Source organism: Lepisosteus oculatus, chromosome 6, assembly GCF_040954835.1.
Source record: "Lepisosteus oculatus isolate fLepOcu1 chromosome 6, fLepOcu1.hap2, whole genome shotgun sequence".
In the NCBI taxonomy this organism is placed as follows: Eukaryota; Metazoa; Chordata; class Actinopteri; order Semionotiformes; family Lepisosteidae; genus Lepisosteus; species Lepisosteus oculatus.
The window spans coordinates 6768072-6790964 of NC_090701.1; the positions used below are offsets into that span (position 1 = coordinate 6768072).

A 22893-nucleotide genomic window follows, 5' to 3' on the forward strand; every position below is an offset into this window, starting at 1 on the left:
AACAATCATTCAATCTTTCAATCTTAAAGAAAAGGGAGCATTTTAAATTATTTAAGTATCATGCTGAGCTAGGTGTGATATTAGGGTGATGTCATTAACTATTGTTTGGTGACTATTATGACATGTTTAGTGTATTTTCTGAATGTAGGCACTGTCACGTAACACCAGGCTACGGGAGGTTGGACCCTGTGCGTGGCAATTCAGGTATCAGTGGTTCGGTGCCGAAACAAGGGAAGAAGACGTGATCATGGACGAAAGCTAGGAGGTCAAAATGCCGGGAAGGTTCCAAGAGCAGAAGGTACAAGAAGGGAGGCGAAGTCGTAGTCGAGGACGAGCAAAGAGTCTAAATGCAGGGACAGCATCAAACAAGGGCTGGGAATGTACAAATACGGAGCTCAAGGAGGAAACCTCAACCATGAGCTAGTAAAAGAAGACAAGTGAGGGTTTAAGTAGTGCTGAGTAAATTGGTGCGTGGGTGTTTAAGGAGAGTAGAGCTCGTGGAAATGTGGGAGTGCTTGCATGCCTGCGTGTGATTCGTGACAGGTACTGTATATAACCCACGAGAAAATGATTTAAATGGAACATAGTCCATCACATTATAATTTAACATATGTATTATATTATTAATTAAGCACTTACATTCATAATTTAATCATGACCTTAGACTTAATCTTACCAAATTGCCAGAGGGCCATTTACTTGTTGGTTATTTAGGAAAGTTTTTTTTTTACATTTTTCCCCACTATTGTCATTCTAATAGAAAAAAAATGCATAGTAACTTAAATGTTCAACCAAATCAAAATGCCATTTCTAAGCTGGGATTTAAAAATCAACAAGATCATATGGTTCTGAGCTGTAGGATTACTATGAGAAGTAGTAAGGCTTTTCAAATTAAACATCAAATGTGTTTATGATTTATTGAACTTTGGTGAACTGCCAAATAGCTTTTTTCTCCTTAGTGAAGATCATGTCTTAACAGAAAAAGTCTGCTGCTCTTGTATAAGCATTATACAGTATTTACAGTAGATGCATTTAACCTTTTCTTTAACTGATCTGCCATTTGTCACCATGGTACTGTATATTACATACATACTGTAGCATATGTAAACAATTCACCAAGAAACCACGTTTACTATTATTTTCACTACCGTAAATTACAAGGACATAGGAAATCGAAATGGGTTTGCAAGAGATATTTCAAATTAAAATGTGCACATGGAAAATCCTGGATAGTCTTCAGGATTGTCTCTGATTAAGCTGATGAGTTATTGATCTGTTTCAACTAGTGCACTATTTTACAATTCCATCATGGTGCATCATGGTGCAAGGTTAGGTTATGTTTGCTGCTGAATCGCTGTGGCTTGGATTTGCACGTTAAAACTGTTCCCTTTGGTAAATGTGAGTGAAGGCAGGATGAAACAAAGCTAGGATGAGTGTAAGGGTTGAAGAGGACAGACGTGTCTTGATTTTTATTCAGTGTCAGCTCACTTCTCTGATACAGACACAGGCGCCCAAGTCAAAGGACTCTTATTTTAGTAGCTGTCTACAGTATGCCAATATCACTGTCAAAAGAGCAGCTGTTGCTTTTTACAACTCATCAAAAACTGTTTTTTTTTTACCCAAGGCAATATGCCATTAAATTAAGGGTTTTTAGTTTGACTGATGTTTTGATTGGATCCTGCCCTTTTGATTGACCACGGATTAGCACTAAATCAATTTTGAATCATGGATTATATTTTAATAACATTGTAGGAAAGTTTGAATTATATTCTATATGTAATATTTGTTTAAATTAACCCAGTCTTATTTTGTTATCAAAAATTAAAATATACACCTTTTACACTAGTAATTGTAAATCCAGATTTCACCATGTAAATTGGTTTTTACCCCTAGCACACTGAGCTACAGTACAAGAAGACAGAAAACAGAACCAGAAAAAAAATCATTTAAATTTTACAGCATTAGGGACTTTTAGAAGAGGTCTACTTTTCAGAAAAATTATGTTACATTAATAAATTTGTGAAGCTGGCTCTAACATGAAGCACTGAGCTGACATAAATTGTGCTATACTACCCTTTCTTGAGGTGATTATAGCATTATAGGTCTATATACTGAATTGTTTCCAGATGGTGGATGAAAGACCATTTCTGAGTACAACAGGTTTTTTTTTGTTTCTGAAGTAATTTGCAGAGTGTCAAAGGGTATTGCAAAGAAGAGAAATAAGTACATCAAGTCCAACCATTACCAGAAATTGAACTGATCTCTATTTAAGGTCAGGATTTCCTGGTGTGTTAGGAGTAATTGATTGTTCTCATATAACCATTTCTACTCTCACTGTAGTCAGTGGGGACATTTTCTGGTGTAGTTCTTGGTGATGCAGAAGAGCAGAGTGCAAAATACTTGCAAGAATGTAAGGATGCACAGATGATAGTTACATTTTTGACAACAGCATCTCTCTGGAATCTGAAGCCTTAAATGGCTATGTCCCAACCAATAACAGTTATTCTTACCGAGAACACATGCTGGCACTTAAAAAGCAATACAATGAAGGTATGATTCAGCAGAAATTTATGACTGGGGTCAGTAACAGTGTCTTTTTTGAGTGTGAAAATTATGATTTCCAAATCTTCTTGTCAAAAATACTTTCAATAACTCTTATTATTACAGCTATTCATACAAAGTTGGAAAAAGACAAAATGGCAGAATGTAAGGAGAGAATTAAAAAAAACAGAAGAAGCATTTTGTTAATGTATCAGCTAATGTAAATGAAAGAAAATGTGCTTGGGAAATCATTGTAATGTATTAGCATTATACTGTATAAGTAAAGTACAACATCACATTTCCTTAAGTGGTATAATTATTGTATGCTGATATATATGTATAAGGATGTAGTAGTTCAGGTGGGTAGCTGCATCAGCATGCATAAATTGCAAAGGAACAAGTAATAGGTTTATTCCATGCTGAAAAGAGAGAAAACACAACGTTTCGGCCATGGAGCCGCCTTCTTCATATTATGCTACTTTATGATTGTAATATCCAACAAATCCTTGTTTCAAACCATTTTGAAGGAATACAATGACTTACATCAACAATTAATGTTTTTTTTGTGTGTATATGTATAGTACATAGACCTATGAATTTCAGATCTTAAATTCCACTATACTCGTAACACATCGTGTGAAATGCTTGTCCTTTTTCATACACAGGCATGAACTCTGCATACTAGTGGACTTGTCGCCTCTTATCCTTGTTAATTTGTCTTCTGTTTTCTTACAATGTCTGATAAGATGTCAAACCTAGGTTCTGACTATGTCACTTCATAATAACAACAACAACAATAATAATGTGTATGGTACTATAGGTGAATCTGTGGTCAATATCATCATCTAAGGACATGAGAATTCTAACATAACAGTTAGGGCAGAAAATTATAAATGAATGTCTAATCTACGGACATTGTTGAAGCTAGCAGCTCAGTGGTAGAAAAAGTTTTAAGCTATTGAATGAATGTTGGAGATAGCATAATGTTTAAATATGTCATGATCGTAATCCCTCCTCTTAAGGACGCTCCGGCCCTTTCATATTTTAGTTGATTTCATGAACCTGCCCTGTCTTTATTTAAGGCAGCTTGAGGGCTTAGGTTTCTGATCGGCATCCTGACCATCTGAGACCGGGGTTCGGAGTGCCTGGCCTCGTTACTGTTTTTATCTTCCTGGTTCCCCGTCCTTGTCTCTGTTCTGGATCCCGTTCCAGAATTTCACCGTGTTTGTCTCGTCTCGGATTAGATCTCCTGGCTACCTGGACTTTGGATTGTGCCCTGTTCTTCCCTTTTGGACTCCCACTGGCCTGTACCATGCCCCCTGAACACCAGATCACACCCGTCACACCAGCTTTCCTGTTTGTCTTCCCATCCTGCTCCTACTGTGTTTCCCTAGTAGTCTTTTTCCAGTCACTTCTGGATTATACTGACTGCACAGGGTACTAAACTATGCATTGTGACAAAATGTTTATGTTCATTTCCATCTTACTGAATGATGTCTGTAGAGTTCTTGTCGACACATCGACACATTGTCAGTTACTTGTTGCTTGTAATATAAAACAATTTGTCAGCAGTGATTAATAATAATAATGTTTGTAATTTAAAGGTACCTGGCTTATTTTGCTTTACATTTTGCATTGTTTTTCTGCCATGGGTGTTATTTTTCTAACACATACCAACAATATTCTCAGAAGTGAAGGTGTTATTTCAGGTGCAATTCTCGCAACGATGCAATGTTTTACAGAAATGTTTTTGCAAAGTTTCACAATGCAAAATGATTGATATCCAGTAAATTGTTTAAACTGTATAGTATATTAGCATGTAGCAGTTTTCCAAACATAATAAATAGAGGAAAGAGAACACTTACAAACAGTTTAATAATGCAGTTTAAGAATTATTTTTATATAATGAGAAATAATTATTGCTGCATGAAGTAATCAAACTCTGATAGTATTTTCTAGTGCTTAGCTTCCTTGTACCGTATAAACAGTATTCTTCCTATTTGTGTTGTCTTGCTCAGCAGTTGTCTGAAGAAGGCAGGATTAGTCAATTAGCGTCTTATTTTCTACAGACACTTGAAATAAAGAAAAACAGAAAAAGACCTTAACTATTACAGTACAGATGCAGCCATTCAAAGTTCCCGGTACAAACTCATACCGCACGCAACTACACATGAGCCACCGCGCCGTACCACATTATGCGATTGGCTGGCCAAAATGACTGACAGGGGCACTCATGGTGCATTGGTCAATAGTGAAAAGATGTAATCATTTAATCTCTTTACTGTACACATTTTAATCCGCTTAGTATTGAATATTTATATGGAATTTTACCACTAAAGGGAATTTTTAGTAGCTGAGCATAAAAAGAAGAGGAGCATAACGCATCTGAAGGTCATAAACGATATTAATTTAGGAACATATACATATTATGTAAACTGTTTATTGCTGGAATTGGTAGTTTAAAGACAAAATACACACCAGTATTCCACTTTCTCCCTAAACATTTTAAGTATCAAAGTCTTACATGTGGTTATTTTGGAAACGTTTTATGTGCTCCTCCTGACCATATTAAGTTTAAGTGCCTGTGGGCACTTTTCCTGTCTGTGGGGGGAGGGTGGACTGTCTTTCATTAGAAGGCTAGCCTATTCTACTCTGAGAATGTAGAGGGGGTGGAAAGTGCCCGCAGTCATTTAATTAGTATTAAAATTTGCACTGATTCCCTTGCGAAGATATGGACATAAGACATTCGTGTGTGGTAAAAAAATGGCATAAAAATGACAAAGTGAAGGCTGTGAAAACATTCACAATGTACTTTATACACAAAGAAAGTGTTCTTACAACTCTAGGAGGTTTCGTGAAAATGCTACAGGTGTGGCAAAATCATTTTTGAACATCAAGCTAACTTTACCCCGGTTTTCATTGTCAGATTGTGAATCAAAAAAGGCATTTAATTAAATTAATTGCGATTTTAATCAAAATGGGGTTAGACCATTAGACATGCAATACACTTCGTTGTAATCATGTCAGAATCTTTCTGTAAGCTTTACGTTTTTTTTTACTTTTTAATTATACACTTTAAACACTTTAATTTTGTAAACGCAACACACCTTCCATACAGACACAGTACAATCACAGTCTCCTGTCTTCCCGTGGTGTAAAATAAATTAGCAGGTGATTGAGATAACAATGCATCGCCCACTGAGTGGAATGTTCTCATTTGTTCTCAAGTGTAAAAAGAGGTGATAATTCTTAATAATTCCGTGTCGCATTAACTAACTTTTCAGTTTATTCCGCCAGACAGTACATGAATATAATTATATAGTTATTAATTTGTTTAGATACACGATTCCATATTATATTCCCTGTTAATCAAATTCTAAAAGTATGCATTTGTTTAAGCCGATAACGAGCGGATTCACAGAAAAGGTTAAAAGACTATCACTTTTCACAAATTATATAATCTTAATATGTTCAGAAGGAGCAAGTAAAAACGTTTCCAAAATAACCACATGTAAGACTTTGATGGTTAAAATGTTTAGGGAGAAAGTGAAATACTGGTGTGTATTTTTTTCTTTAAAATACCAATATCAGCCTTATACAGTTTACATGATATGTTTATGTTCCTAAATTAATATAATTTATGAGCATGTGAAAGCATGGTGAATCGGAGATTTTAAAAAATTGGTATGATTGGAAACAAATACGTGATCAGATCAACGAAAAGTTATGGTGTTACTTTTTGTCAATGAAAAAATAGTATTTTCGTTTACAAAGACGGTTACAAAGAATGTGGACCAGGGTAATACTTTGAGTTTACAGCTTGTCCAAGGTCATTCATTATTAATACTATTAGTAATATCTTCGGTAAAGACTTTGATGCATAAAATATTTCTGCATAATTAAAATATTTATGATAAAGGTAGGCTGTGTACTTTTGACCAACTAAGCGGTCTTGCTTTCATAAAATATACCAACTTTTTAATGAATGATGATTAACATGCTGTAGTATACAGTTTAAATGTAAAAGTCTAAAGAGTATACAACTTAAATTCTTAATTGAATTAAGATTGTCCCTCAGCTGTGATCGGGATTCGAAACTGGCATTTTCTGGTGACAGCTCAAATGCTGTACATGAGAGGCTAAGCTTTATTAGCTCCTCCTGGCGGTTTTACAAGGTGATTCCGGATACTATTAACAATCTAATTTGCATATGGTAATTTGCAGTATGATGCGAAATGATGCATTATACCGCGTTTAGATGCGACACGCCCACCGCATTATATAGCAGAGTACCCCGCTTTTTTTAAATGGCTGCATCTGTATATTGTTTAAAACAATGATACTTTTCACCTTAGTCAATGTCTTCCCAATACAATAGTATGGGTACTTTAGATAAGAATAGCAATGATATCACTCACTTTGGAGTGTAACTGTGAATATAATTTTAGCAAGGGAATTAGTTTTTTTAATATCATAACCATAGGTCCAGGTCGAGTTTAGGATCCAGGGGGCTTTAGGAAAAGAATATATTGCTTATACAGTCTGACAATAGGTAGATCTATGCTACTGTGCTGCATTTATTGCATGAAATAACAACTGTAGATTCATATTCCATACTGGATTAAAAAAGATCTTTACAAGAAAGTTTTCATAAAGCATTTGGACTGAATTAATTAGACATATACAGAACTAATGTAAAACTGTAGAAAGTCTTACATTCTTTTATCAAGGCAAAAATAATTTAATAAAAACAGGTATTCTACTTCAATGTGTTTAATATTCAGGCCTTACTCATTAGTAACAAACAAAAAATAATATTACAGGTCTGTGCTTGTTTTTTTTTAGTGAGTGTGAGTATGAATGTTTAACATTTAACTAAAATGACATCAATTATGTTCTTGGCTAAACAGATTCAGTCTCTTTCAGTCCCATAATTACTGTGACTCTTTTATGAGACCTGCCCTGGTTATCCATGACCCTCATAAAAAAAATTCTGAGGTTTTCAAACTATTGTTATTGTTTCCAATATTATTTAAAAGGACGTATAAATTCCTTACATACAACAACTTCAGTCTAGGCTGGCTCAAAAAAATGTGACACAAATTTGCACTTTAGGAAACATAGCATTTATAGTAAATTAAGCTTATAAAGTCACCATAAATACAATATTGTAAATATTTTAATTTTGTGCTTTGTGGATATTCGTTTTTCTCTTAGATGCAAAGTACTTCCAAATATATCAGTATGTACAGTACTAAAGCTGCTATAGCCTATAGAATACTCAAATCAATTGCTTGTTAAAATTAGCCACTTTACACCATTTTTGGGCAGTGCACATGAACAATAGATGTAGGATATATACTATAGGTGGCATATAGTTACTGTTCCTGATTCCGAAAAGAACAAGAACAAGAACAAGAACATCAGAACCTATTAAAAAGTTTTTTGGCATTATCCCTTGGTCATCTGTTTATAGGGAGTAGGGTATTCAGAAAATATCTATTTATTGTGTTCAATGACAGCTGGTTATATGTAGTTCAGTAATTTTATAAAGTTACTTTATACATGTAAATAACTCCATTAAGTAGTAAAAAATAACAATTTCTCTCTTTGGGAAATAGGGAGGAATATGGTTTTCCGTTTTTAGGTCATAAAAACTAAGAATTCAGTTTGGTGGATGGAGCATACTGTGTTCTTTGAGTAATAATAAAAAAGCAAGCTGAAACAGCTGTTTCCACCAAAATGTTACACTTTTTTCTAATAGATGATGTTGCGATGTTGTTTACATGCTCACTACCTAAGATTATTCCTATTAATATTGTTTCAGGATAGGCTTTCTAGTTTGTACATACTCTCTTGAATGGTAAACTGTAGTTAATTTCCACTAAATCAGTTGATTTGTATGTTCATTCAAGAATTTAAATATCATTAAAACGAGTACTGCATATGTAACATTTAAATCTTTATTTTGAAAAATTCAAAACTGCAAACACTGTATAGTCGAACAAAAAAGTAATATTTGAAGTATGTCATGACCACGTGAGTTTAAAATAATTTCATCCAGTCCGTATCCATATTAAACAACACATCCATTCTCGAATCAAACCTAGGACCTGGGAGGCAGCAAATGAAATTTACTAAAATATATTTCCGTTTTTGGAAAACCAATTATCATAAAATTCTATTTTGTGAGCTACTATATGCATAGAGTAAGTGTTATATCTGAATAATGACATGAAGAAGTATATGGCAATGATAGTATATCAATAATATTTAAAAGTTGCTTAATTTCTTCAGTTAGATACAGCAATTGTTTTTTTCAAGATTAATAATTGGAAAATATTTCATAAGAACAATTTAACTAAAGCACCACTGGCAATATTTTCTCACTGTATACCAGAAACTGCATTTGGATGTTCCTTTACCTTTTTCCTCATTGCCTTATGTTGACACTGCAGTAACAAAAAGAAAGTCTAAATTTACCATGCCTTTGCTTGTCTGTGTTGCTACAACACAACACAACACAAAAAGCTATTTTGGTTTGTAGTAGCTAAATAGTTCTGAACATTTTTATTGAAACACAATGACAGAAACATCCTGAGCACCAAGAGTTGACTTATCATATCATTAATAATTTCCCTAAGTTATTATAAGGAAATTTAAAAAATCATTTTTTGTAGAAGTGCACTATAATTCTTTATGAAGATACTGTACATTATATAAAGGTACATTTGATTTTCAGTCACCTATTTTTTTTCAGAAACTATTCTCTATTACTTTTAAACAACACCAGGTAGTTTTTGTCTTGAATAGTAGAGATAGTATTCAATAAACAATACAAAATGGTAAGGGATGTATTTTAATAACCTTTTTCCAACACTAAATATTAAATATTTGTGGGACTATTCAAGATTAAATCTGTTTTGTCACTGAGAAATAACTGTGATAGTATGCTATGGGAGTGGGATTGGAGCCAAATGGTTAGATCAATTATGAATCAGAATGCCAAGTACATATATAAAACATTATTTTACAATACAAAAGTGACAGATAATCAGATCAAATCTGAATCAAACCCATTCACCTACTTCTATCTGTTTACATTCATAATTGCCACCCACTTCAAACAGCCCACTTAAAATCATAGCGTGGCAGGAGACTGTGACTCTTATTGATTCTCCACCGTCTAAAAATGATCTTGCATGTTATAATTCTGTAGATGTATGATTCGCTGCCTAGTTAAAACAATTTTGACAAATTGATAGAAGATTTCTGTGATGATCTGACGAAACCAGTGATTAAAAGTGAAACATTGATACATGTAAAAATATGTATAGTTTCTTTCAAAAGACAAATACTAAAATAGCTATCTAGCATTAAAGGTATGTGTAAGGCATACAGGATTTTGCCAAACATTATAAACTATACAGAGACAAAAATAATGAAACAGAATTAGGAACAAGATGTAGAGCTAAAAGCAAGTGTCAGCAAACAGAGTTTCGAACACATATGACTTGGGGTAAAGATCAGAGAAACATTCAGAGCTTCAGGAGTAACCTTTCAAAACTGCAATAGATTCCCAAGAATAAGAGAAATTACAAAATCTTTTCATATAAGTTTCATACTTACTCTATGTTGTCATGGGCTAGTATCATGTGGCTAGTCATTGGAAATCTAGTACAAAGCATGTGGGATTCTGACGTATCGCTCTCATAATGTCTAGACATGCACATGTACAGTATGTTCTCTGGTCTCCGAGCCCTAGAAGCCACATGTGTTCCCAACTCATCCCACAAATGTTCAATGGGGCTCAATGGCTTAAGTCACACACAAGAACCATGATGATTCACATTGTGCCGAATGATCTCTCCTGAAACGCAGCTGCTGAGGTTTCAGGAGTTGATCAATGTTACTCCACACAGTCCGATTTTTGTTGCAGTACAAATGGAATTCTGTAGCAACTAGACACACTTGCCTGGACTATCACACTTTGATCTCCCCATCAATCCTTTTGACATGTCATGATTTGTTGTCTGTCGCACACAGACTGTTTGATTAGAACATTTTTTTTCAGTTTAGAGACTGCTAACTCTGAATACTCCAGAAGGACAGCTAAATAGATATATAAATACATCTAATTACCATGTGTGACCAATTATTTCACTAATTCACACAATTTAACTAATGTGAAGATTAAGTGCTTATTCAACTAAGTCACTTGAGTATAGAACAGTCAATTATGAATGACCAAGATTATTCTTAAAACATTTAATCAATATCCAAGATCTGAATACTTTATTTTTTCTAAATACTTCTGTGCTATAGGTTTCTTTTGATTCTCAGTACATAGACAAAAAAATGTAACAAAGGAAATGATTAAATATGAAAACTTAAAACAGATTAAAGAGCTTGACAAAGTGAAAATTTGATTGAATTTCTAACAAACAAGGAGTGTTACTTGTTTTCTGACAATTCATGATTCTATAGTGTGTGAATAAAACTAAAAATACTGCAGACCTACTGTGTGCACCTCCATATGCTGTCTCAGTACAAATGTTTCTCATTGACGTATGCGTACTGTCATTAGGATGATCTATAGTTACTGTCTTTTATTATATCGTGTAATTCTGATATGTGCAACAAACATGAAATAAACTGAAATGGAGCTTTTTTTATTATGTGTACTGTAAATGTAGTGATATTTAAATTGACTAATAGCTTATTTTCATTTGCATGGTTTTGAGAGGAATTGGTCTAGCCCTAATTGTGTTGATTAATATTTATATAACCTTTGAATGAATGAGAAATAAACAAGCAAGCATTCCTTTCAGGTAAGGATTTGTTGGTACCATTTAGCCCAACTTCATATTAATATAACACTACAGCATTAGATTTTAAGAACTTCACATAATTCAGGTAACACAATGAACACATAACATAGTGATATACAAATAAATCAATAATGTTTTAAAACAAATATAAGGCTGTGTGGTAGACTCTGTATATTGTGTTGAATAGTGCTGTAATGCTATGATTGAGGGGACGTTTATCCTTTTATCATTGCTAAACTGTCATATATTTTTATTGAGTATGCCACTCATTTTATTGGTTTAAATCAATAAAAATGTCCGCTGCTCACTGAACCTGACAAAGAAAAGGAAAAAAAAACATTTCCTCTCTCATTTTTCTGAGGTGTTGGTTTCTACCGTTTCTTGGTGATGCATTCTGTCCCAGAATAATTTACTAATTTTAGATAGTTGATTTAAAGTTTCAAACTAGAATATAAATAGGAAAGTCTCTGTAAGCACATGCTGCATTTTAGTTATAAAGAGAAATTTTCAATAGGAGGTATGAATGCCCTCATAACTGTATATCGGCTCTGCACATGGCATACGCACTATCACCAGTTGAATAAAGCTTCACTATTTGAATTGTGTCAGCATTGGCCAGTTGTTGTGGCAACTTATTTTTTTAATCAGTTTATTCTTCCAGTCCTGAATTCTGAATTTTTTGGCTTCGCAGCTGCAAAAAGGAAGATCCCTCAGCAGGTGTTCAGTGCCTTTTTTACATTTAAATATGTGCCAAAAGTGAGTCATTTCCCTTAACAAAAGAAATATCTGTGAGGAAAAGCATGTCCTTATTTTTCATATCCTGTGACAAGTGTTTTTTTATAACAAATCTTTTAAACCTTAGTGCTTACCACTTAAAGTAAATTTTCTTCCATCCAAGTGCTTTGTCAGACAAGAATGGCAAAGTATATAAATACAGTATACCCAAAGTATACTCTAAATTGAAAGTTTTCTCTTTTTTTTCTGGCAAAATCCTGCAGGGAATGTTAATTCCCTTGATTTTCAGATCTTAAAGTTATTTTATGGTACTGTTGTTGTGAAATAAATAATATGATATCCATAATAAAAATGTCTCTTTTCTAACTCCTTCAAAGTGCACAGTAAGAAAGATGAATTCTCTCTATAGGTCACATGTACTGTAGAGCCTTTTTCATGGAGACATTCATCATAAGGCCCAGTGATATCAACTCACTAATAGCTCTTCTGAAGCCAGACTAAAATGTTAAATTAGTCCAGTGCTAAGGAAGTGAAAAATTATCCATAAAAATATATATATATAAAAATGTGGTTGTACTGCACAGTTACCGTATAATAGTTTCCATTGCAGACTTTTTTCAGTCAGAGAAATGTTCAATAATCTCTGAAGTTCTTCTAACTGTAACTCAAAGCGTTGCCCCAGCTAGGAAAGATTGGGTAAATGTGCCATCAATTGCAATTAGACTTTCCATAGGCTGAATTTGAGTGCCTATTTATACCCACAAAACCTTTATAGAAAGTATTAATAAAAGCAATTAATCCTAATCTGTATAATCCAATTTTGCAATTTGATGGTATCCATCACAATTTGAAAATCAATACAGACCCTTGCAAATGCAACAGAATCAATAATTTGTTGGAGATTATTACAAAACTTAAAAATTGCAGCCATAGCTGAATGGTTTGGGTGAGATCAGATATTAATCAAACTTCTGAAACAAAGTATTTTGCAGAGTTAGTTATGAAATTAAGCAGTGACAGGGTCACTGTCTGAGTTACATGAATCAAGGTATTTTAGTGTAAATTCAAAACCATTTCAGATCCCTTGCTAAACTATCAGTCCAACAGCAATTTTGGCTACTGTGAGGAACTGTATTTTGAATTAATAAATCTCCTGTGTAAGATTTCCAATGCACTGTTCATGCAAATGGCAATAAAGGTACTTGAACTTGAACTTTATTTTATGCTAATGGGTGGTGTTTTTTCTTGTAAATTCCAGTTTGCCTCAATAGGTTAACTTTTCACATGACATTACATTTTATTACAAAAAAACAGCTAACATATTTTCATATAACGTTTAACAAAAATAATTTTGACCTCTTCAATCTTAACATTCATGTTTGTCTCATACAATACATAATGCATGCAACTGCCAATCTTTATAGTTAGTAAACATTTTAAAATACAAAAAAAGACTTCTCTCCACTTAAATTGTAAGCATATTGCAGTTTTTCATCTTCCCAGATGTATAACATTCTTCTCATTTGTTATAGTCTATGCCTGTTATCAAAATACTGATTTGTAAACATTTCTATTTTACTGTAAATGTGCTTCCACCTAAATTTCTTTGAACATAAATTCAACATCCTTTATATATAATACTTTCTTTCTATAAACAGCAAACTCTGTGACAACAATGAAAATATTGAAAGTACAAATGAGAAGAACCCAAATAATATTTTTTTTAGTTCTGACTATTGATACCAGAACATTGACTTATCTAATATTTCCAAATATGAAGATCAAATAGGTTAAACAGTGAATGAAGAATACATCAGTTTCAAGGAACATTTTGTAGCTCAATTAAATGATAATTTCTCAGAAACAGTTTAACAAGACTTAATAAGAAGGCTCTAAAAACACTTACTGAATGTTTGGCAACCATAAGAAAAATATTCAGTGTATAATGTATATATAAATTACTATAGAAAAATAGAAACTAATATACTTTTGATTTTTTTCTGTACTGTTAAATGTATTTCAATACTTTTCTGGCACTTTTCTAATATCAAAATATAGCGTACAACTACTGTAAAATACTGGTACATGACAAAACATACTATACTTATACTATACTATACTTCCAGGTATACAGTATATTGAAATATAAATTTTACTTAACCATAAATGTCACATGTTGCTTTATAGTTTCACTTCTGTTCATGTACTGATGTATCTACATCTAAGCCCTCTTATTGTTATTTCTCAGTTTCTTCAAAAGGTAACTGTACTGTAAGTGGACTCTTTCTCTGTGAACATGTTATGGTGACAGGACCTGAGTCCTTTATTGATGCTCACTGGATTTGCTCACCTACCATTGAGCTGAGAAACTTATTTTCTTAGGGATTGTTATGGTAACAATGTTACATCAGTGGCCTTTTCATTAATGTGACTATGGTAAAGACCAAATTTCTGAATTTGGTTCATTGTCATTCTGACTAATAATTAAATTATTGTCATTTTCTGAAATGGAAAAATGCACATTTAATGTTATAAAAATATCATTTTAAAGCAGTAAACTGTATGAAGTTAATTAGCTAAAACCAATATACTAATGAGGTACTTCACCATCTGCTGTAAAGGAATCCAAGAAATTACAAGAATGTGTAATGGTCCATAACAAGTGCAAGCAATATAGACAAAACTATGCCCAAGTGCCGAACTGTTATTTATGGGAAGGAAAGAGTAAGGAGAACTGGACTGTTTGTATCCCAGTAATTCATGTCTAAGACCAGCTGAATGCACACGTAGTAGAATGATCCCCTGGAGTGACAATTTTCTGCTATACCCAGTGATTACAAAGTGCAGCTTAACAAATGTATATACTCTATAGAACATGCAATGGCAGTAACCTTTTGTATGTTCCTGCCAGGGGAAAATGTGGAATACTTTTGTCAAATAAACATGGCTATTTCCCCTTTCCCTTATTTTTTATTTGATTTGTTTCTGTGTGGAGAGTGCTGACAAAAAAGAGAAAACGTTGTCTTGTTTTGCAAGATGTCATATATGCTGCAGAATGTGTACATATTGAAAATCAAAGTGTTACACTGCAGCTAGCTGATGGAGACATCCTCATCTTGATGATAGGCTACGGAATACAAGAGTGAAAATCCAGTGGGGCTCGGAGTAAGTTAGAGGCCGGCGTAGACAGCCAAAATGCATATGTGAACAGAGGCTGGCAAAGATGGTCAAGGCAGGATGAAAACAGATGGAGATACTGAGAGAACGATGGTAACCAGTATCTGACAGGACTGAAGGCGAGCATAGTTTTCAGGGGGGCTGCACCTCTGTATGGGAATTTTGCAGGGAATCAAGCTACTGGTCTGGTACTAAGATAAGATAAGCTGACGGGCAGAATGGGGTCAGAACAGACTCTGAAACTTTTAGACGGATTCAGGCAGAGTTTCCTTCAGTGACACAGGTTAATATTGCTGAGCCTACTACCTTGGTCTAAAGATAACTCAATGGCAGAGCACCAGATCAGTGGCACAGCAGAGATTAAGTGTTGCAATCTGATAATTGAAGCATCCATTAATTAGACAAAGAAATAATAAAATTGAGTAACAGTTAATTGAAATTACAGATCAGAAAAAAACAGGTGGTAATGACATTACTATTCAGTTGCTTTAGAATTGCTGTGAACTTTGCAAGAGGAAGAACATATTTGCGGATTGGCAATAAAATAGTAGATAGGAAAATTGACATTAACTCAATCATTATTTAAATTTTGACTAATACTTTTTCTAATAAAATAAGCATGGTACTTAGTTTGAAGAATGAACTGTTGTTAAATGTTAATGTTATACAGTATGTTTATTTATTTATTTTTTTTCATGGGGAGTGGATCAGAGTTTTGCCTACCCTAAATTATTGTTAATGTCTGCCTGCCACGCCCAAACCCATGAATGGTGTTTTAACCTTTTATACTTGTCATTTATTTTAATTAATTTCTAGCAATCGTTCTAATAGTTCTAATAACCTATTGAAAGGATGACTTTATTCTCAATAGTTATTAATTAATTTGTTGCCAGCTTTACTGGTAAGCATGCAGATTGCTGCTGCATTGCCTAGTCTTACATATTAAATGAGATGGCTTGTACTGTTATGAGTTGCCTGAGATTTTGACTCAGTATTGTTACTGCCATCTATTTTTATTGATGTGGCTTAATTTAGTAGAAATTCAATATACTATGATGTTCCATTCAGAATGAGCATCAAAACTTATGTCCACAGTAAGCAGGGTGTGCTGTACCATGGTTCAGCTTGACACTGCCCAAAGAAGATTGAGAGGTGGCACTCGTGGTGCATTAGATGTTAGCGAAATGGTTGCTTTGTTGAATCTGTTTTAATACTTATATAGCTATTAGTGGTAGCTTAAAATCAAGGTAAACAAGAGTTTTCCACCTTCTTGATAAATATGTTCTTTAACTCGGTCACTTGCTGTCGTTATTTTGGAAATGTTTTCACATGCTAGTTTTAACCATATTTACGATGACATTTTCTGCACATGACTTGAACTTATTAATGATACTTACAAAGGTGCATACCAATATATATATATATATTAATGGGAGAGTGATACAAGAGAAAAATGCTTCATACAGTACATTGTTTGCCTTTAATTTAAGTGTTGTCATTTAGTAAACCATATAAACTAATACATTCCCTGATGTACCCCCCAACTCAAGTGTTACTGGAAATGTATATATGTGTAATGTGAGAAATAGCATTGACAGAAAACAAAGATTGGTGTCCTTGAATGAAAATGTCTCTTACAAAATCATTAATTTAAATGGCATCGATGTTAGCTTTAACAAGGGAGATATTTTAAAACTAAATCCCATCCTGATGATTTTGAACAATGTAATCCCTAAGAAAGGGAGAAACATGTCATGTAGGTTGTAGATGTAAAAGGTCTACTGTTGAGAAGTGCACCTGTAGAGAAAGGGGACTATGTGATTGTGAAGAACATCAAGAATTAGAGATGAGCAAAAATTATCTTATATAAGTGAATAATTCTGTTTCACACAACTTAATTAGTGATTTCTACATATTAGACCCACTAAACTGAACTGATCACCCTTGAAAATGCCAAGTTAAAATGAATAATACACTAAGGCTTGTTAATAAGCCTAAGATCCTCATACTTGTCAGAATCAATCATTTTAATCCCCACTAAGAACTTAAAGGCATTAGGAAGAAACATTGGCATGGAAAGGAATAAAAGTTTAGTACAATATTTGTGTTAAACCTGGATTTTTCATACACCTTTGTACGAAAGGTACTGCATAAACTCAAATTTCCTAATATTTGAAATATTACAGTGAGTTGTTAAGACTCAAGGAAGCAGAAAAAATATGCTTTTTGGCAGCAACAATTATTGTATCACAGACGATAGATGAAATATACATATAACTACAGGAGTTAAAATACTAGTTGCAGAAAGTATGAGGAAATTATTAAATTTGAAAGGTTTCAGATTACACACAAAAACTGGGATTACAAGAATAGAGAGGCCTGAAGGTCCAATGTTTAAGAACCTTGCTAGGTCAGAGGAATCCTGGATAACATGAAACTTGATAGATAACCAATACAATTGGTTTGGGAAGAAATGTTCTTATCCTGTTTGGGAACAATTTGTGATACACCTGTCATGGAAATGCACACATGGGTAAAAAAAAATATTGCAGGTCATCACAGTAAGTACAACACAAATGATACCTTTGCAGTATTTCTTAGACCGTAAAAGCACACTTCATGCTAAATGCTTACATATATTGGTAAAGACTAATGTGCAAGTTAACGCCTATAATCCAGCAGCCATATCACCCTGCAACTCACAACTGGCAACCCACTGAAGCTAAGCAGGTGTGAGCCTAGTCAGTACCTGGATGGGAGACCTCCTGGGAAAAACTAAGGTTGCTGCTGGAAGAGGTGTTAGTCGGGCCAGCAGGGGGCGTTCACCCTACGGTCTATGTGGGTCCTAATGCTCCAGTATAGTGACGGGGACACTATACTGTAAACAGGCGCTGTCCTTTGGATGAGACGTAAAACCGAGGTCCTGACTCTCTGTGGTCATTAAAAATCCAAGGGCGTTTCTCGAAAAGAGTAAGGGTGTAACCCCGGCGTCCTGGCCAGATTTCCCATTGCCCCTTACCAATCATGGCCTCCTTATAATCCCCATCTATGAATTGGTTTCATTACTCTGCTCTCCTCCCCACTGAGAGCTGATGTGTGGTGAGTGTTCTGGCGCACTATGGCTGCCGTCACATCATCCAGGTGGATGCTGCCCATTGGTGGTGGTGTTGGGGAGTCCCCATTATCTGTAAAGCGCTTTGAGTGGAGTGTCCAGAAAAGCACTATATAAGTGTAAGCAATTATTATTATTATTATAATTCTTACTGTAGTTAATATAGGATGACAAATAAGTATACAATATCTACAGCTGTGGTTTAGAATCATCATGCAAGACTTCAGTCTTTCTGGTGAAGAATGTTCCTGGACATCAACTCCAACAACAAGAAGTAATAGTTATTTCATCTACATTGCATTTGAAGCATAAAGTTAAAGCAACATGGCAAATATACATAGGCTATGCAGCTGATTAATCTATAAAACATTTATGCGAAACAATTACATTTACTGTAATATTTAATGTAATAGTCAGGCAGTTCATAGCTCATTGAAAAACAAATCTTTTCATTTTTTTCATTATTTAATTTATACGGAGAAAGAAGCAGAGATTAAGTACACTTGAACCAAGAACTTTTTATATTCATGTTCTAGGTCAGGACACAATTGTGTTGGTTGCTTTGTTTGTATCATCATACTTAGTTGTCAACAGCTCATTTAATCAAATAAACAGATGCAGCATTAAAATATGTATTTTGTCTTAAACTCAAATGCTGATTAATACAGTATGCATGATTACATTTATGTTGGCTATGTTTCACATGTCTGTATTGTCATTTTAAACAACTAACTGATTGAATTGAATTGAATTAACCTGCCAACATAACTTAATTCTGGAGGGAATAGGGAATGTTAACAAAATCCCAAAACTGATCTTCATTCAAAGATATTAATTTGGAAGTAATTAGGATTATTTGTGACAATATAATCAAGATTGTACTTTATACACTTTAGAAATGAGATGTATAGGAAGCATTTTATCTACTTTTCTAAATTCAGCATTTATAGACTCTTACATTTTGACACATTATGTAAAGCTAAAATCAATAGAGGTCAGACCACACTTTATTCTGCCTTTTAATCCCATTTTGCCGTACTTCTTGCTTATTACATTGGCAGTCAGATAATGTTTAAAAGAATATCACTGATAGGAGATAAAGGGATTTATTTAGCTTGTCTGTCATTGTGCCACAGTGTAGTCTGACATGTCGCAAACGAGAGTCACAGGCAGACTTTGAATAGCAAAAAGCTCATTGTCAACACAAGGCTGTCAGAAGTACCTAATGGCACTTTGATATTTTTAAAGTAAAAAGCACACATAATGCTAATGTTTTGTGATTGTATTATTTACTGGCTGTCAGACAGATTTCTGAACTTACAACACGTAACCTTCACACCCTACCCAACAATGCAAAGAAATTGTGACTCGTACTGTATGGTAGTTGTACGTTACTCTTTCAGAGTCCATCACCTTTGCTATGTGCATTATCTGGGGTTTTCATCGGTGATGGTTAAGAATGTGTGAAAGACAGATTAGATCAATTTTGCTGCCTTTCTCACTGGGTTAATTTAGAGATGGGTGTGATGTATACTTCTACTGTACTGAAAAAAAATGTGATGAGAATATTTAATGGGATAAAGTGGTTTACCACTATCCCAGAAGAAGGTTAAGAGTGTGACCCAATGTTTGGTATGTTTTTTACAAGCTGCCAGTAGATGAACAATGTTTGTCAAAAGTCATACTTATTCCAATTGTAGTGGACGGTATTAATAAATACTGGATTTAAAAGAGAAATATATTGAACAATGTCTTCCATAGCAGATGTGGATTTTGTTGGTGTTTATACTACCAAGTAAGTTATTAAACATTGTGACAAAGTGCTTGTTATTTTTTCTTTCTGAATGTGAAATATTCCAATACTTCCCTTTACCTTTCTGGTATGTTTGAGAGAGTGTATGTGATACGAATAAAGTGTGAATGATACTTACCCTTTTTGTTATTCCCCTAAACTCACTGCAGTGGTCCCCGTTGGAGTACTGTATTGTGTTGGACAACATGGCCACCAGTCACCTTTCTGTTTGTAGTTCCCCACACTGCCACATCAGCAGTACTAGCAGTGCTGATCTTAAAGGGAAAGGTTACTAGTAGGCCATCTATAAACAACTAATGTAAGATTATTTGTTTGGTTTAAAAGTATTAAAGTTGTTGCATAACTTTGTTAAACTTTACAGGTTATTCTGGATTTGTATTAAGTACTTTGTTTAAAAATTGTCCACCAGATATGAGCAAGTCCCTTTAAGAGAGAAGAGCCCTGGGATAGGAGGGGCTATAAAAGGGACTGGGAGAGCTCAGTAGGGAAGAGGGTGCCTTGGAGGAAAGGTGTGGCGAGTACTCCTGTGAGGGTTTTATTTTTTTTTTGGCAATTAACCCAGTTTTGTTCACATTTAAAGACTGCTTGTGGGAGTTTCTTTTCTTTTGAGCCAAGCCTGGTCACCTGGCTGGTGACAAACATACATAAATACTCTATTAATGTGCAGTGTCAAAGAAAGTAGCTAGAATTATGCAGTATGTACCCATGAGACTGATTTCTTATATGCAAAGTTTCTACGAGCCAGGTTTATTCAGTTTAAACTTTAATGGTTTTTTTTAGTAATGTGTGATCATAAAATTACATCATTTTCTTTTTTTTTTTGGTCCTGAGATATAATGTTTCAGGACTTGAGAAAGAACAACACTCAACTTTAGGACCTGAGACAGAAATAAATGAAATGTTCACTAATGAATGGTGAAAGAATTTTGTGGAGACATTGTAGTGAGTCTTATGATCATTTGACCATTGCACTGTTCAAACCAACAGGTGGGGCAATTACATTTTTAAGATGTGGTTGGGGGATTCTTTGAACACCAGAACCTTTGATGCATACTAAAGGCAACATTTACTCCTCAGAGGTACATTGACAAAATCATTAAACCAACTGTATTTCTATTTCTGAAAGCCAATCCATTAGACAGTTTTCCAGTTGGACAGCACAAGACCACTCAGTGTGAGGATTACAATGGCAGCACTTCAAGAAAGCAAAGATAAAGTCTTGCCATGACCAGATTTTATGTTCTGATCAGCATCCAATAGATTATCTTGATTGAATTGTAAAGGAAGGATGGGATTTTAAAGGAAGTGCATAGAGGGTTTCCAGAGGAGTCAAAAATGTACAACAGTACAATAGTAAAATGTAATAGTACAAAATGTACAAAAATGCATTAGATCTATGTAGCAATGCTGCCCCGATTGTATCAATAAACAGAAAGATCATAAGCAGTACTAACTTGATAATGTGTTACATTGTGCCACATTTGATATTGAAAACTTGTAATGTTTTTTTCTACATTTGTATTGATACTTTCCATGATTGTATTTGATATCCATGCTTAAAATAGTTGACCCGACATTAGACATGTATGTTGAATTTCTTTTGTGTATTAGTATAACAGAAATTGGGCTAGATTCGCCTGATCAGTTATGCTTCAGATGTGCATTTATCTTCATGTTCAGTAGCCTTGCCAAATCACAAATGGGGATTTGGTGAAAAATGAACTCACCCCATGGTACCACAGTGAGCAGTAGCTGAACCAAGGACATCTGGTACCAAGCAGCTGAGTGTAAAAATGTCTGACCTAGCATCAGATATGCTTGAAGCGTGAGCAGCAAACCATTTTCATGGTTATTTTGGGCAATAGTTTATGTAATAATTACAGTTTAAAAAACACTGAGTTTTTAAAAGAGATTTGGAGGACAATGCGATGAAGGTTGCTGCATCCTATCTTGAAAATAAACAACATTTGAAAAGCTAATATTTAAAATTGATATTTCCTTTTTACTTTACATAATATATACTGTATATTGATTTGAGTTTAAAGATTATAGTTTAGCCAGCCTTTATTTTTGTTTTTATTACTTATGAGTAGAACACAACAAGATAAATATATATCTATGTCTTTGTCAGTTTCAATATGTTTATATAACCTTCGTGGACTGTGATCAACTTCTGTTGGTTGATGTAGCCCCTGGTGAATTTCTTCTATAGGCCACAGAGCATAATAGATTAAATGTCAGTCTTTCTTCAAAGAGTTTGAGGTTAAAATCACATTTGTGTTTGTTGTTGGCAATTTTATTTTATCTAGACATATCTAGGATAGTTTTGTGTGTAGACATCATCTTAGTTATGTTAATAGTGAGCTTTTTGGATATTTCTGTTTCAGACATATGTCTTCATTTGGTTTTAAGATCCCTTTACACACCCAGTGTCTGGTAGTTATCTAATTTTCTCCTTAAAGTTTAGTCGTCCTTTTACAATAGATTCCTAGGTTTCCTTTGTCCTAGTTAATTTAAAATAAGGAGGTGAGTATTCCTCTTCGGTGTCTTTCCATCGCTCTTTCTTGTTCTCATTAATATTGGACCTCTGAGGCATTGTACCTTTGGCTTGTCCATTGTTTAATTTCTATTTCCCTGTTTGCCTTTTTATTTCTTTCAGATTCACTCCTCATTATTTGTGCTTT

At 34.1% G+C, this 22893-nt stretch overlaps 1 long non-coding RNA gene across 1 annotated transcript in view; it reads right to left on the reverse strand.

The window, feature by feature from the left end:
• LOC107078282 (uncharacterized) overlaps window positions 1-20394 on the reverse strand; it is a 147700-nt gene extending 127306 nt beyond the window's left edge. The window contains exon 1 of the long non-coding RNA XR_001479221.2: window positions 20328-20394. This is a non-coding gene — a long non-coding RNA (uncharacterized lncRNA). The remainder of the gene's footprint in view (window positions 1-20327) is intronic.
• Between the last annotated feature and the right edge of the window lie 2499 nt (window positions 20395-22893).